Raw genomic sequence first — 15,414 nt, 5'->3', positions numbered from 1 at the left:
AATGATATGCTGTATATGTGAATCAGGAGAACAAAAAGCAGTGTTGCCAAGTCAGTAAGGATGATAACTCCCCTGTAGTTTCCATCTCTGTTCTGAGCTTTGGAGAACATCTTTGTTAACTGACAGACATCACGGGAAGCTCTCTCTAGCTCTTTGGGTTCTGAGATTCCTGAAGGACGTTGGCTATTAAAGAGCCTCTAAATTCCAACTTTGGAGGTGCTGATATCCAGAAACTATCAATTATCTTTCAAATGTAATGCTCAGATTGCATATTTTCCATTGCAGACTGACAGATTTTCTTTCATTTTATACAGTTAACAATTTACCACAAAAATGTTACAGTTTTACTTATAAATTATGAAAAAAATCCCATGAAATAACAGACAAAAGTCCCAGTTCCTTCTTCCCTTTCTCATGTTTCTTGGAAGTCTTTATTTTTTCTGTTTCTTTTCACCTTTGTGAATTCAAACTTTCACAGACATAATAAGAAATCCTCATCCTGCAGCTTGTTGCAGGCAAGTGAATTTATCTGATACGTACAGTATCAGAGGGTTAAATCGCTCCAAAGCTGTGAATTCTGTGTAAGCAACCTCCTATTCCCATTCAAACCGATGCAGATACAGAGCCTACATCTTAGGAGCAATTTGGAGATTAGAAGTAATATTGCTAATTTAGAGAACACCTGAAGATTCGAACAACAGCTGTAAAATAATTAATCAAGAAGCCTAAATAGAAAAAGGTATTTTAATTTAGACATTTGATCAAGTCTAATTTAATCTGCTGGAAATAATGAGTATCCATTAGAATCTTTTGCATTTTACAGGATACAGTCTCTAGAGAGTATGATCAGAAGACCTCAATGCAGAACTGCAAGCTTATTTCCCATGTCGACACATATTGTTCTAGCTCTTCACATCAAAAATGTGCAGGAGGAAAGCAATCTTTGCAACAATCATGAGAATTAGAAATAAGTTATATTAATAGTTCCCCATCTGTCAGGAGGAAAGTAAAACCTTACTGAAAATCAGAAGTATCATTGACTGAGATTCTTTCACTCTTTTGCTGCTCAATAACATTTAAATTTAAAGGATAAATCTCTGAATAAACTCAGTTAAATGTCAGAACATACATACTCCTGCGTCAAAGCAGTTTCCAATGTATGCAAAAGGTCCTTCCTAGCCTTGCTGCATGCTTTTTCTTTAGTATAGCAAATGCACGCAACATAGCCTTAAAACTGTGTGAACCTGAGTCACCTGTACATCCCAGAAACCCTTCAATGTGTGGTTTGTCAAAATCCTTACAAAGATGTGGATTGCAGCTACTGCACTTAAGGTATTGGAGACAATATACACGTTTGCCACATTACAGTGAATAGAACGGTTCACCTGAGAGTTCCAAACAGGCTCTGCGCCTAAAAAGTGTATTGCTCTGTTTTCTGCATCAAAACATTCCTTTGGCACAAAAGACTCCAAATTCTGCAGTTACAGAAGGTTTGGAGTGATCATCTAATTATTGCTGATACCTTTTACATGGCTACTTTACTCTAAGAGGTTGAGCACAAAAGCAATGGGGCAAAGGAAGAAAATGTGAAACTATAACAATAACTACAAATAAACCAGGGCTTTTTGCAAGATCCCAGACCACGTTTCTTCTCTAATTACTACTAATTAGTATTAGAGGAAATGATTATAAATGCCATTTCTGAAATAAAAAAAGGAGATAAAAGGTACTGTTTTCATTTTTCCTATGAAAATTGTGATTATTCATTTAATGGAGCCATTTCTAGATTGACTCAAAAAGGCCAGTGATTTCTGGTTTGAGGTAAACCAGAGAACTGTCAGTTTTTCCCCTCTCACTCCTGCCTTTAATACCTACTTATATTTATTATTTATATCATACAAATTTAGAAAAATAGTAAATGATTTATACATTGAAACACAGCCAACCAGAAGGGGTACTATCTCTTGACATCACTTATTTTCAGCTTCTTCCCAATCCTTATCAGCCCATGAGATCTGATATACTGAAGTGAGGCAGAAGAACTCCACATGAAACATGCACCAAGAAACAGAAAGCAGTCCTATAATACAGTTATGGGAACCTCAGCAAGAGTGCACACCAGGCTTCTTGCCAGCCCAATACAGTGCCAAAAGTGCTCCTGTGAGAACCACTTAGCTAATCATGCTTTAAAATGCAAATAAAAGGTTTGCTGACTCAGCACAATCAGACCAACACCCCCAGCAATGCTCTCTTCCAGCAAGAAACACACACGTCAGCAAAGGAGAAATAATCTCCCCTCTCCTCCAGCCAGTCATGTCTTTCATTCAAGACATGAATTTGTAACTACTTACTTACTTGCTGATACCTTATTTTTTATCCGTTGGTTAGGAATCAGGCCCTTTGGCTGGCACTTGTGTACTGGTCCATCACAGAATTGTCCAGGTGATCTTCCAGGCCTTTAGTGGGGCCATGCACCCAACAGTGCTAATGCTCCGCAAATCACTGGCAGAGATTTGAAGTCAAATGCAAATGAGTGACGGCATGCCACAGATGATGGTGTAAGGGGGTGTGGAGAAGCTTTACCAGCGTACAGAAAGTTGTTAAAGAATCCTACTCTATAAAACACAGGGCACTTATCAGTGCCCTGACTTGTAGTCTAACATGCAGCATACCTCAGCATGGCATTCTTGTTTTCTGGTTCCAAGAGCGAGCCACTGAGCTTCTGGGAAGGCAGATGGACATACACCAACAGAGTTTGAGGCTGACATAGATCTAACCAGGGTATGTGGTTGAGCTGCAGGTCAATAGGACATTTCTTTGCCTTTTTAGCCTTGGAAGTATCAAAACACATGATTTTTCTGGAAAGGGAAAAAAATTCAGTCAGTTAATGAGAATGAGAACATAAACTGCTGAGATGAAAATGTCAGTACAAACACTCGGTCTGAAACAGAGGGTCCTAATCACTGGAACTGATGGATAAGAAGAGAACCATTTCAAATCTGACAAAGCAAAATATAATTATTATTAAAGTGGTGATAGGGCAGGTAAATGACTTGCCCCTAAATTTAAAAAGTCAAACCTAGTTAATTATATCGCAGCTAATAAAAACAGCAGTGATAAGACTGTTACAGATTGGTGAAAAATTAATGAAGTCTTTAATGAACTTCATGGCAAATTATATAAATCAGAGCTAACTTAATAAAAGCCCAGAAGAATTTTAGCAGCAATTAGATTTTCCAACTGCTGAAAGATAAAAAAAAAAAAAAAAACTCTACTAAAATCCTCTATTCTCTACTAGAATACTCTGGAAGACATTAAAATAGTGGAAACTGTCAATGAATGACAGGTTCAATGCACCGATCATTAAATAAGCTTAGAAATTTATTTTTAAATGATCATCCCTGTCATAAATTTGACAATTAAGCCAAATTATAGAAAAGTATTTATTAATTCGAGTAAGCAAAAACACAAGCAAAGAACAGCGCTGGGCACCCTGGGAGTCGCAGAGTCACGACTCCTCAAAAAGGCGCAACCCGCCACCAGCCGCTTTTTATTTTTATAGTCTCTCAGTTCTGGTTGTTGAGGCTTCCGGGGTGCTTGTTTGGCGTCTGCAGTTGTACTTTCCCGTTGCTAGATGTCATCGTAACCTTCCTCTTACTGGGTTGGTTTGCTTTATTTAGGATGGAGAGGCGAAGTGGCGAGACAGAATGTTCGAGTTATCACAAGGACAGTTACTAGACCTAGACGTTTACATTCCCTTCAGGGGGTTCAGGATGTTTATATTTCCCCCCCTTCGTCAGGCTAGTAGTACTTTCCTTCACAATGGACAAACAGTCTCACATTCACACTTTATCACAATCAACAAATAGTTTTACATTTTACTACAATGAACAAACATAAACATTCCCACATTTTTATCACAATCCCCAAGGCTGACCAGAGAGTATTTTGAAACTCCTGCATATCAAGCAACTAAATCAACGTTTCTTTTTTGATGAATGTAAGGAAAGACCTGTTCATGCTATGTAAATATGCATACAAAACAACACCTTCCACACAGTGGAAATTTTGCTGGACTTCCAGTAAGTGTTAAGTATACTTTGTGGAATTGCTTCAATGATTATGTAAAAGAACTGCAATGAAGAACAAAAGGCACATTTAGTTTTCAACATAGGCGAGTCAGATTCAAGACCAGGGTTCCTCACAGCACTACTGTGAGATAATTTTGCATTAAACGTGTAGGTGTTTGGACACAGGAATACTTAGAAATAGACAACAGTTTCAACAGGTAAACTTAGGAGCAGAGAGATATTTTGAAAGGCACAGACAGCAGTTGGAGCCTACTTTCCATTACATGTCAAGATGTTTAGAACACTTAACTTTCCATCTTGCCTCTGATGCTCTACTTGCAATTAAACATGACAAATCGTATCTTGGAAATAGATTCAGGGAAGAGCCTGGGACTCCTGCAGGCTCCTCTAATTTATATTAATTATGAGAGACTAGGAAGGGAACAGGGAGAAGAAAAAAAAAACGAACGTGCTTGTCTCTTAAATCATGCCAAGAAGGCTTGAGCCAAATTAGTCACATGAGGATCAGAAGCAAAGTCATAAAGCCTGGTTTATTTTCCAAATTTATCGAACTAGTAAAAATAAATAGCTCTCAATCATTTTCAGAGTTGCAGAATTGTATCAGAAATAACATTCTAAACAACAGCTATGCCTGATATATAAATGTATAAAAATATGTATAAAATATATAAATGTAGAAAAGCATTAGAAGAGATAAAGATATCATGAAAGGATGAATGGGTTTTGTGTCTTCTTCCAGCAAGATGGCTCTGAAGTTGAACTGTAAGACTATCATATAATTTATAAATGCAATGACCAAATTGATTTTGCCACTCTATATCCTCAACAGCACCTATAGTCAAATCACAGTATTGAAGATCCCCAAGGCCCAGCGATAGCTGACTATCCTGACAGAAAAAATCCTCTTGGGACCATCACTGTGCCCAGGCACAGATATGGAATTCTCATTTAAGACTCGTTGGGCTCATTTCCAATAAAGTTGAAAAAAATACGTTAAAACTATTTGTATATAAATGTGAACAATTTGTGATGAAATTGTGCTCCATGCAGAGCTGTGTTGTCACTATGGAAACTTCCATTGAGAGAGACATCCATTGTAAATCTATAAGGATCTAATTTAGATGAGATTTAGTTGTACTAGTCACCGATTTATGAATATTCCAATCATTTAAAAAAAACACCCTAGTTTCTTACAGCATTGTTTTTAAGTAGTGCATTTATGTGTAAGAAAAAGAATTTCCTTCTTTAAATATTTTCACATTGAACCCAGCTACACAGTAAGTTCAGAAAAAAAGGAAGGTTCCTCTCATTCAGTACTTTAGCTGCAATCTGTCCTTAAAATCTTTAGCTATCTATAGCCTCTCACCTAGGACAAAATGCCAAAACAATGTTTCCTCATGGTTCCTGTTCAACTTGTGACCTTCCTCAGTGAAAGGTAGGCCTTCCTCTCTCACTAACTTTTAGTAAATTCTCAGATGGCTGACTTCTTTCTAAGGCATCAAACTCAGTTTTGAAGTTTGGGGAGTTATTTTGTGCCTTTCTGACAGGCTTTTCTACCTACTTACAGCTGCAATTTACAGTACATAGAAATATGTCTTGAAGTATAGATTTGAAATAAATTTCCACAAAAGTCAAATTTGCAGAGGACATTGAGGTTGTAGTTTATCTTTTTACTGTCGGTCTACCAGTAAAGTCAAATGCAGAAAGAGAATGAGTCATGAATCACCTAAACTCAACCTGCATGTCTTAATGCTATAGCAGAAAAACCTCCCACCCAAGCTATATTTATTTGTATGCATTGTCCTGACATCAATAAATTTGATGTATACCAAATCTGCTTTTAGAAATCCAGGGTAGCATCCTCAAAAGAGCACAGCTCTAGGGACAAAACAACACTGGTGGTGTGGGCTATAAGAATGTAATCATGAAGCAAGCAGGAATGTAACATAGCTAAGTTAAATAAGCTAAATACACTGGTAACCGTCTGGGTTTTTTTTTTTTTTTGGCGTGTTTTGTTTTGTTTTAAATACTGTTCTGATCCTCAACACTTAGGTATTGCAAACAGCATCTAGAGAAGATTTGGAAGAGACTTCTAAAGAACTCTGCCTGATGGTAGACTGCACTATGATATGAGAGGCAATGGGAAGCCTCAGATTACATGCATCCAGTCTCTCATAAAGTGCCTGCTTTCTGTATTGACAGTGGAGTTACTGTAGATTTTAGAGGTCAATGATATATTTTTCTGAGAGAAAGGGATAGTCCACTTGCAACACTTTGGGAAAAAGTCAGTAAGCACACTGTTAAAAACTACCTGAAATGCCTCACGTGGGCCTGGCCTCTCACATCAATTTGCTTTAATATATGAATTCTAATTTATTATTGATGAAAACAAAAATGAAAGATTCCCAGTACTCTCCTGTCAAATTTGTCCAATGGAAGAATATTTGACTATTCAGAGATGTTAAAGGACCTCTAGTGAGCAATACCAAGAACATTAATGTAGTTACTCATTTACACTCTCAATGAGAAAAAAATGCTGTTTGCACAGCAAGAATGCTTAATCCAATCTATTTTTTCCTTTACTCCAGCCCTGATACACCCAAGCATTTATTCATGTCTTGAATCTTTTCATAGAATCGTAGAACAGTTTGGGTTGGAAGGGATCTTTAAGATCACCTGGTTCCAACCTCCCTGCTACAGACAGGGAACACCTCCCTCTAGACCAGGTTACTCAAAGCCCCATCCAGCCTGGCCTTGAATGCTTCCAGGGAGGGGAATCAGGACTGGGGAAGTTTCCTTCCATCAGCTGCATCCTGCAGCCCTGATAGCCCAGCTCTTACTTTAACTGTTCCTGCAGGTTACCATTCTGTTGGATAGCTTCATGGAAAAGGAAGAGATTCCACAAAATTTGAAGGCAGGTATTTTCTGCAGCTTGTCAGAGGGCTAAAAGCAATTAGTTGAGTTTCATCAAAATGGTTGTCTTTTAAAGAACACACACTTATCCTATTTTCTCATTTATCTTCCATTTAGTACAGTCGTTGCAGGACTGCGCTGTAGTATTTGACGTTCTGACCTACAGCTCAGTTTTGGGGTAAAAACAGCCCTCCCTCACTGTGATCTTACTTTTATAAATACATATTCCTTTTGAAATTGAGCATTATGAGCATTTGGGCATTTTTTTTCTCCTTTCTTTCCCCTCAGTTGCACGTAGCAAAGGTAAGATGGAGATTTTGAAGATCTAACAGACACAGTGTTAAGCCCACATGCTAAGCCCAAAGATGAGTACATCCAAATATACCTGTGGCAATGGTTTCAGTCAGGGTCTCGTCAAGGTTTGTAGGAGCAAACTTTCAAAAGCGTTCTCCAGTTCAGGCTGCTTCCATTTTGCCACCTCAAGAACATTACTTTTCACAAACTCAGCGCACTTCCCACCACAATTCCACCATACCAGGCAAACTGCTACTGAAATGCAGGGTTGGAGCTGCTCTCTACCATACATGCAGCTGAACCAAGGAGAAAGACTTGAAGGGGACTGAAGAGTGGCAGGATGGGGGTTCCTGGTTAAGATATGTATTAGATCCCATTTATTTTTAGCCAGCTATTTCACGTTTTCAAGTGTTCCTCCAATAAAGGAAGGTCTCTCTTGACAGATGCCAATCCTATTCCTTTAAAGGAAGGAGAAAAATAAAGGGTGCACCCAGTGTGCAGATGGGTGGGTTGAAAGAGCTTTCACTTAGAGATAGTCATGGGGCATACAGGAGTTAAGAACTAGGATTTCTGTTTTCCATAAAGTCAAACCTTCTGTTTCTGAGAGCAGCCTGTTCTGAAGAGACAGGAAACACTTTGTTCTGTGTGGCTCACAGCACACATACACGCAGGGCTTCTGCATGGGAGCCTCTGCTTTTGTTTCTTTCACAGCATTAATAAAAGCCAGATCAAAAAGATGAGGCTGTACTTTGTTATGGAAAACACAATGGTGATGCTATGACAATTACCAGTGAGACCAGACAGGACTGCAGCTGGCTAACTATGCTGTAAAGCCTAGGGATGGAAAAAATTTCCTCTGCTCTTCCAGTAATCAGCCAAGCCAAGGAAGTACAAAACTATTTGGAAAAAAAATTTGAGCTGCACTTTTTGAAACATTATTCTTCCAATCCCTCTGCACGAATGTATTCAGACACTTGTAAACCCCCTTTGCCACCCAGAACTAATCACCGTCCTGACACTGAGCTGCCATATCTCAGTGCTGGGCAGAGGGAGGAGCTGATGGGACCACCCCAGTTTCATACAGCTGTTCACTTGAAGAATGACAGTAACCACTAAACAAAATGTTTAATTGGAAGCCTTATCCAGGCTATCATCACAGCCTGATTAAGAGATAAGCAGAACATACTGAAGCCTTCAAAGCCAGCACCTACAGTAACATGATTACAACAGAATCTCAGATTTGTTAATAGGAAAATAAGACATTATTTCCAGCTCTCAATTATGAAAAAAATCTGTAAGGCCTGAAGGCATCTCTGTCATACTGCTGGAATACGTGAAAAAACCCCAGGCTGCCTTAATTCACACCTGGGAGTCATGCCCATCTTTACTACCTAATTAATTGTATAGATGAGCTTGCAGGAAATGCAATTATCTCTCCTTTTTGCTGGGTTTCAAGGTATTTGGCAAAGAAATAGGCAAAATTTTTATTTGCTTAGCAGGAAGTTTGCAACTCATTTTAATTTCAGGAACCTAGAAGTATTTTCAAAATTGGCAAATAGTTTTAGAGAAGGAAGGCAGGGAATTTTACAGGAAATGTTTCGAATTTGAGGATAGTATTGTTCAAAATAACACTTTCCATTTGAGCATAGACATTTTTAAAAAGGACAAAGGATTTATAAAAAAATATTTTTTTCACATATAATTCTTCATTTGGCCAACGTTTTAATCTTTCCTATTCTTTAAAAAAAACCAAAAAAACAAAAAACAAAAAAAACCCAGAAACATATTCTCTTTTCAACCAAAAATCATTTTCTCCGTCAACACTTTGCACTTAAGGTCCAAAATCCCACCCCCCTCTCCCTACCATACCACGGCCCTGGAGCCTCATGTAGTTTTTTCCTGATACACCAACCACTTGTACACTGAAGTGCAAAATCCAGTGGAGATGCTCCCTGAACTCCAAGCTATTCAAGTTCAGTCTTGTTCAGAACACTATCCATGACGAGTATTCTTCCATTTCCAACTAAAGGCTTTTTAAAATAGCAAAATCCTACCATTATAGATAGCGTTGATGTGTGTCTGGAGATGGCATGGCAAGGATATGATCGCAGTCGATGAAGTCCCCTGAGAGGAACCTCCACAGCAGCAGACCCCCTGCTCACGCTCGAGCAGCCACCTACAGTCCTGCTGCTCAGGGCTGAGGTTTCTGGAGATCACTAGCTGCTGCCTGAGTGTCAAGTCTCTCTGAGACAGTGCAAACATGAGAAAAGCAACAAATGATTGCTGCTGAAAGTAGCCTCGGTATACAGAGATGTGGTTACTTCTCTGAAAGTAATATATAAAATACAATTGGCATTACAGCAAATAATGAATGAGGTAAGAAACATGTAATTATTCCTCTGAGCCCAAGATTTTAGAAAGCTTTGGAAAGGGTTTATTTTAAACACAAAACTTTCACGGGAATAAACATCAGTAAGTGTTTACGTCCTCAGTGCAGTGGGAATGCTGCCTTTGGCTGGCTTAGAAGTGCTTGTGTATGAAAAACATCGGAGTACTATTGCCACTGAAGAACTAATCAGGGAAGGTAGCTTAGGAGGGCATCTAAGTAGGTTTTATTTACGTAAATATAATTACAGTAAGCATATACGCTCTCAACAAGTAAAACCATCTCTGAATTTCTAAGGTTTGCTTATGATCCATCTGCAACTCTTGCTAACATTTTTCTTACTGCATTGCATATTCAGTTTGCTTTTCCACTACTGCTAGAGTGACTGTCTAACCCAGTCTAGTCCTCAGGGCCTGAAAAGTCTATGGACTTCTAACAGCTGTACTTCCTCTCTTTCGTAAGTACTTGCTAATATTTCATAGTTGTAGAAAATGGGACAAAAGGAAAACATTCTTTTCTTAATTCTGGTATCTAAAAGCAGCATTGATTTCATAATGTTTGTATCCAATGTCTCTGAATTGGTCATGTCTTCTGGTCTTTGAATAGGTAAGTTCACTACTACAGGGACAAGGATGTAAATGATTTTCGATGACAAGGTTGCAATGCATATTCATTCACACAGTTTCAAGAAATGCCTGCAAATGCTGAGGGAAACATAACCCTAATGAAGCACTTACAGAATATCATAGAAAATTTAAATTAATCTCAGAGGTTTTTGAAGTATTCATTAAAGTATATCAGAATGCCAAATGTTTTTCAACCACAAAGGCTATTGTGTCTTACTATGGATTTCATTACCAATTTTCAGTGGAGAAACTTAGTCACACAACTTAATATAAAGAGATAAATCTTCTATTGGTATTTTGGCACAACTTATACCACAAATAAAAGAAATCTAGTGGATTTATCTTCTAAAGTATGAAGAGCAAGCAAAAAGAATAGCCATGCATATTTGAACAATTTCTATATAATTATACTGAAAAATGTACAGGACTGCTCAAAAATGCTACACATTAGTTGGATATTTTCCAAAATATTTCCACTTGCATTTCTGCTAAAATTAAGAGAAGAGTAATGAGTACACTAAGTATTGATTTGCTTTGATGCAGAATAACCATAGAAAAGTTTGGTGTTGAAAGCACTTTAAGACTGTTTATTCTATTCTCGGATGCAGGAATTTATTCAAATGCCTCTTCTTTCAGTTTTCTGTTTATGTCAATCATCAATCTGGTCCTTCTTTTTATGAGAAACACAAAGGACACCTTCATTGGGTGTCATGGTAAATAATAGCAGAAGTATACAGGAGTGAAATAACTTACTTGGTATATGTGAAAAGCGGTCAACATAACTGAAATAAAATTGAGTGAACTCAATCTTATTCTCCATGCATCAATGAACTAAAATGAAAATTTCAGATATCGCTTTAAAGATTACAAACTGCAGAAGCTATTCTTTTTCCTCCAATAAGTCTGATTAAAGTGACTCCCACACAGAGAGACCACTGGTTTGCAGGCTTTGAATGCCTAAGAGTCTCAAAAGCAAGACAAAACACTCAAGGAACTGGGAGTCCTGTGTTGATAAGTAGCACTTACTAATATGGTGAAGTAGAAAACCTAGAAATAAAATTGGTTTCAATTCTCCTGTTTTCTTACACAAGGCATTTTACTTCCAGTAGAAAAAGAAGCTAATATTTTTCATTTTCAGTCCTTCGTTAATGATTCTTTTTCTCTCTCCCCCTTGTGAGTAGGATACTGCTATAATGTTAACATGCACAGCATGATGATTTCATTAAATGATTTGCTAAGACCTCATGCATAATCATCTCATTGAAAAATAATGAATAGTCATTTATGTCCTGTCAATTAGTAATGTACAATAATAAGGGCTGATGCTGGTTTAACCCTTACACCGTACTTGAGAGGTTAATGCAAAGTGTGGGAGGATGCTTTGGAAAAAGTAGCTATGCTATCTGTGATGAATTCAGAGAAGGCACTTTGACTATTACACATTAACTATATATGAGCTCCTAATTAAGAATGCAGTCTTTTGCTATATGTCACTTGTACATCATTAAGAGACAGATTATTATTGATGACATGTAATTGCCAGTAGGCTTCTATCTGCTCAGATACTTCTAGGTTACTTAAGACATTTCCCTTAAACATCTTCTAAGTTAGCAGATACAGAATTTCTACGGGAAATTCTAAGAGCTTACTAATCCCAGGGGAGAGATGATTATATTGTACCTGTACAGAAAGGATAGATTCTTTTTTTTCTTTGTATTATATAATTCTCTCTTAAGGTAATGAGTCTTTAATTGATACAGTCTTATAAAAATATTTTAAAACCTCAACAAACAGTTTAATACAATGAGAAAAGAAAAAGGCAAATGGGTGCATCCTGTGGTTGTGGGTTAGCATATCTGATGATTTTTCCCTTAAGAAAGAATTTGTAAGTACAGAAAAGATGACTGTCTTCACTAAGCAGAAGGATATTTTCTCGACAATGAAACAGGATAACTCTTTCAAACTCCCAAACCCAGAAGTCATAACTTAGCTTGATTCAGCTGCCTAAACCAAAAACCAGCTCATAACTCTTAGTTACTGAGGGAGTGAGTGCTAGGCACTGCTACTCAGGACTTAAGGGCAACTCTTTCACAGCTTTGTAGGACCCTACCCAAAGATGCACTCAGAATCTTCAAAAATAGCTTCTCACGGGAGGCCAGTCAGTATTAAGTAGCTCTCAGCCTTTCTTTCTGTGGTTTGAGGAGAGATTCAAAATGCTTTTGATTAATTCAGAAGCTGTTTCATATGATATTTTATTAACTTCTGCAATCTGTATGAAAACATCTCAAAATATCTCTTAGCCTCAGCAAGAGCTGAAACAAGTCCCACAATTCAGCAGTATCCCATATGGTAACTCATATGTCACAAAACCTGCCTGGATCTTGAAAGTTAAGGTAATTTTTTTCCTCAAGAACTAAAATTTGCATTACAGCAAATCAAACATATCAAGTATACTCTCCTTCCTAATTCTCCATCTTGGAAAAAGCTTGTTTTACGTTGCTCAATTCTTACAATGCTGTGAAATAAATTTAATGCCTATCTTCCAACAACTTCTGCCTGGGGTCTTGGAACTCTCTTGATATGTGCAAGCATTAACCACTATAGAATTTGACTTATGAATAATTAAGGACATAAAAATGTAGTTGCTTTTGCAAATGGAGATAAATAGCATCATCCCAAAACACCTCCTAGTACATTCTTCCTTGCTGGAGATATTCAAGACCAGCCTGGACACTTTCCTGTGCAACCGACTCTAGGGAACCTGCTTTAGCAATGGGATTTCGCTAGATGATCTCCAAAGGTCCCTTCCATCCCATATGATTCTATGATTCTATAAATATTGGGACAGGCCTAGTTTGCCACTTATTAAATACAGTTAATTTTATTTACAGTTTATTCTCTGTGCTATCTCTAATGCCCTTTTGGAGAGAAAGATGGTAACATAGCTCTCAACTTGATAAAGCATAAATGAGGAATAGCAAAAGGGTTTTTAATGTGGGAAATGTGAAGCCATATGGAATTCCTTTTATAGCATAAGCAGCTCTTTTTACAGCCTTTCTTGTGAAATTTCTTATTACATTAATTTCAACATTGACAATGAGAGGGCATCAAATCTCTACGGAAATAAAGTGATTCTGGCAACAAAACAACTACTGTTTCTTGAAATGGTGAACGCTGAGAGGTACGGACAGAAATAGCAGTCATAGATTTGTCATTAGGGGCACTCAGTACATAAAACGATCACTTCTTCTTGGGCAACCAGATGCTCCAAAATATAAGATTGCACTATGGTATAGAATGCAAACTCACAACTGAAAAAGTACTTTTATGCAACGGTGTATTGCAGGTGGGAGGCAGCTGATGTTGCAACCAACGGCTTAGGCCCAGAAATTTTACTTTTCATCTACAGCTAAAAATTGCAGAGATAACAAGATAATGAGAGTAAGTGCAGGATTCTACACCTGGAAGGATCCTGGATATACATACAGATTGGAGGATGAGATACTAGAGAGCAGCCCTGCTGAAAGAGATCTTGGCTGACAGAAAGTTGAACATAAATCAACAGTGTGTCCAGGTAGTCAGGAAGGCTAATCGCATCCTGGGGTGCATCAAGCACAGCACTGCTAGCCAGTCAAGGGAAGTGATTGTCTCACTCTATGCTGCACTGGTGTGGCCTCACCTTGAGTACTGTGTGCATTTTTGGGTGCCATAGTAAAAAAAGAACATAAAACTATTAGAGAATGTCCAAAGGAGTGCTACAAAGATGGAGAAAAGTCTAGAAGGGAAGACGTATGAGGAGCGGCTGAAGTCTCTTGGTTTGCTCAGCCCAGAGAAGAGGAGGCTGAGGGGAGGCCTCATTGTGTCCCATGGTTTCGTCATGATGGGGAATGCTGTGACAGGTGCTGATCTCTGCTCTCTGGTGACAGGGATAGAACCCAACGGAATAGCATGAAGCTGCAGCAGGAGAAGGTCAGGCTGGATATCAGGAAAAGGTTCTTCCCTGAGAGGGTGGTCAGGCACTGGAACAGGCTTCCTAGGGAAGCGGTCATGACACTGACCTTGCTGGAGTTCAAGCCTGGATGACACTCTCAGACACATGGTCTGATTTTGGATTGGGTGGTCTTGCGTGTAGCCAGGAGTTGGACTTCATGATCCATGGATTCTATGATTCCATGAAAACTCATGTACAAAATTAGTGCTGGTTATGACTGAAAACAAAAGATTACGAAAGTGACTATTATCAACAGACCTTATTCTGTGTCTTATAAAATTGGGCCAATACTATGCACAGGTTTCTGAGACATTACACAGAATACCTGAAGAAGAGGTTGCTAAATCAACTCCAGATAATAGAGATTCAAGCAACTTACACATTTCTGTATAAACCACATAACTGGAATGAGGATATACTAATATTTTTAACTGGGAAACTCGAGAACTTACTATTAGCAGCTTATCTGCAAGAAACATATCAAAATGTAACAGCAATATCCAAACACAGTATTTACCAAAATTCAAAAAACCCTGTATGCTAAAATGTTGAAGTTAACTAGAGCATCAACTAAAGCCATTCATATAAAATGGATATAGGCCCCTTAAGATTATCCTGCTCTTTCCTTGGGAAAGTTTCTCCTTTCCTCCTTTTTAAGATGTATCCCCTGCAGTTTTGTCTCAATTCATCCTGACACATCAACTGCTTCTGCAGTAGCAGCTGAATTACTTGAATCCTCACAATTCCACTGGCATCAACTGTAGTTTGCTCCACTAGTTCATTACGCTGGCAAGGGAGCTGATAATTACTGAGATCACAAGGGCACCATCAAAAAACACTGTCACCTTCCAACTCAGTGGCACAAATGCACTTGTCCTACATGAACAGCACAGAGCTTACTATCTATGCCAAAAACTCACTCAGGGAAAGAATTTCATGTCTGCAGTTAGAATAGCTGCCAATTCTGAGGAAATAGTAGTTATTTAAATATGATATTTTTAGTAAGCATAGCAGATTGATCTAAGTAGCTATTTCATTACTCACTCAACTTCAGCTGATCTGTCTTTGGTATCATTTTTAATGCAAGTAATAACACAACTACTATTTATCCTG

At 38.1% G+C, this 15,414-nt stretch overlaps 1 long non-coding RNA gene across 1 annotated transcript in view; it reads right to left on the bottom strand.

Annotated features, from left to right (window-relative positions):
* Positions 931–15,414, bottom strand: part of LOC110400098 — a 232,430-nt gene continuing 217,946 nt past the window's right edge. The window contains exon 10 of the long non-coding RNA XR_002439629.1: positions 931–2,858. This is a non-coding gene — a long non-coding RNA (uncharacterized LOC110400098). The remainder of the gene's footprint in view (positions 2,859–15,414) is intronic.

This window comes from Numida meleagris, chromosome 5 (genome assembly GCF_002078875.1).
Source record: "Numida meleagris isolate 19003 breed g44 Domestic line chromosome 5, NumMel1.0, whole genome shotgun sequence".
NCBI lineage: Eukaryota > Metazoa > Chordata > Aves > Galliformes > Numididae > Numida > Numida meleagris.
This window is presented reverse-complemented; position numbering and strand designations above follow the sequence as displayed.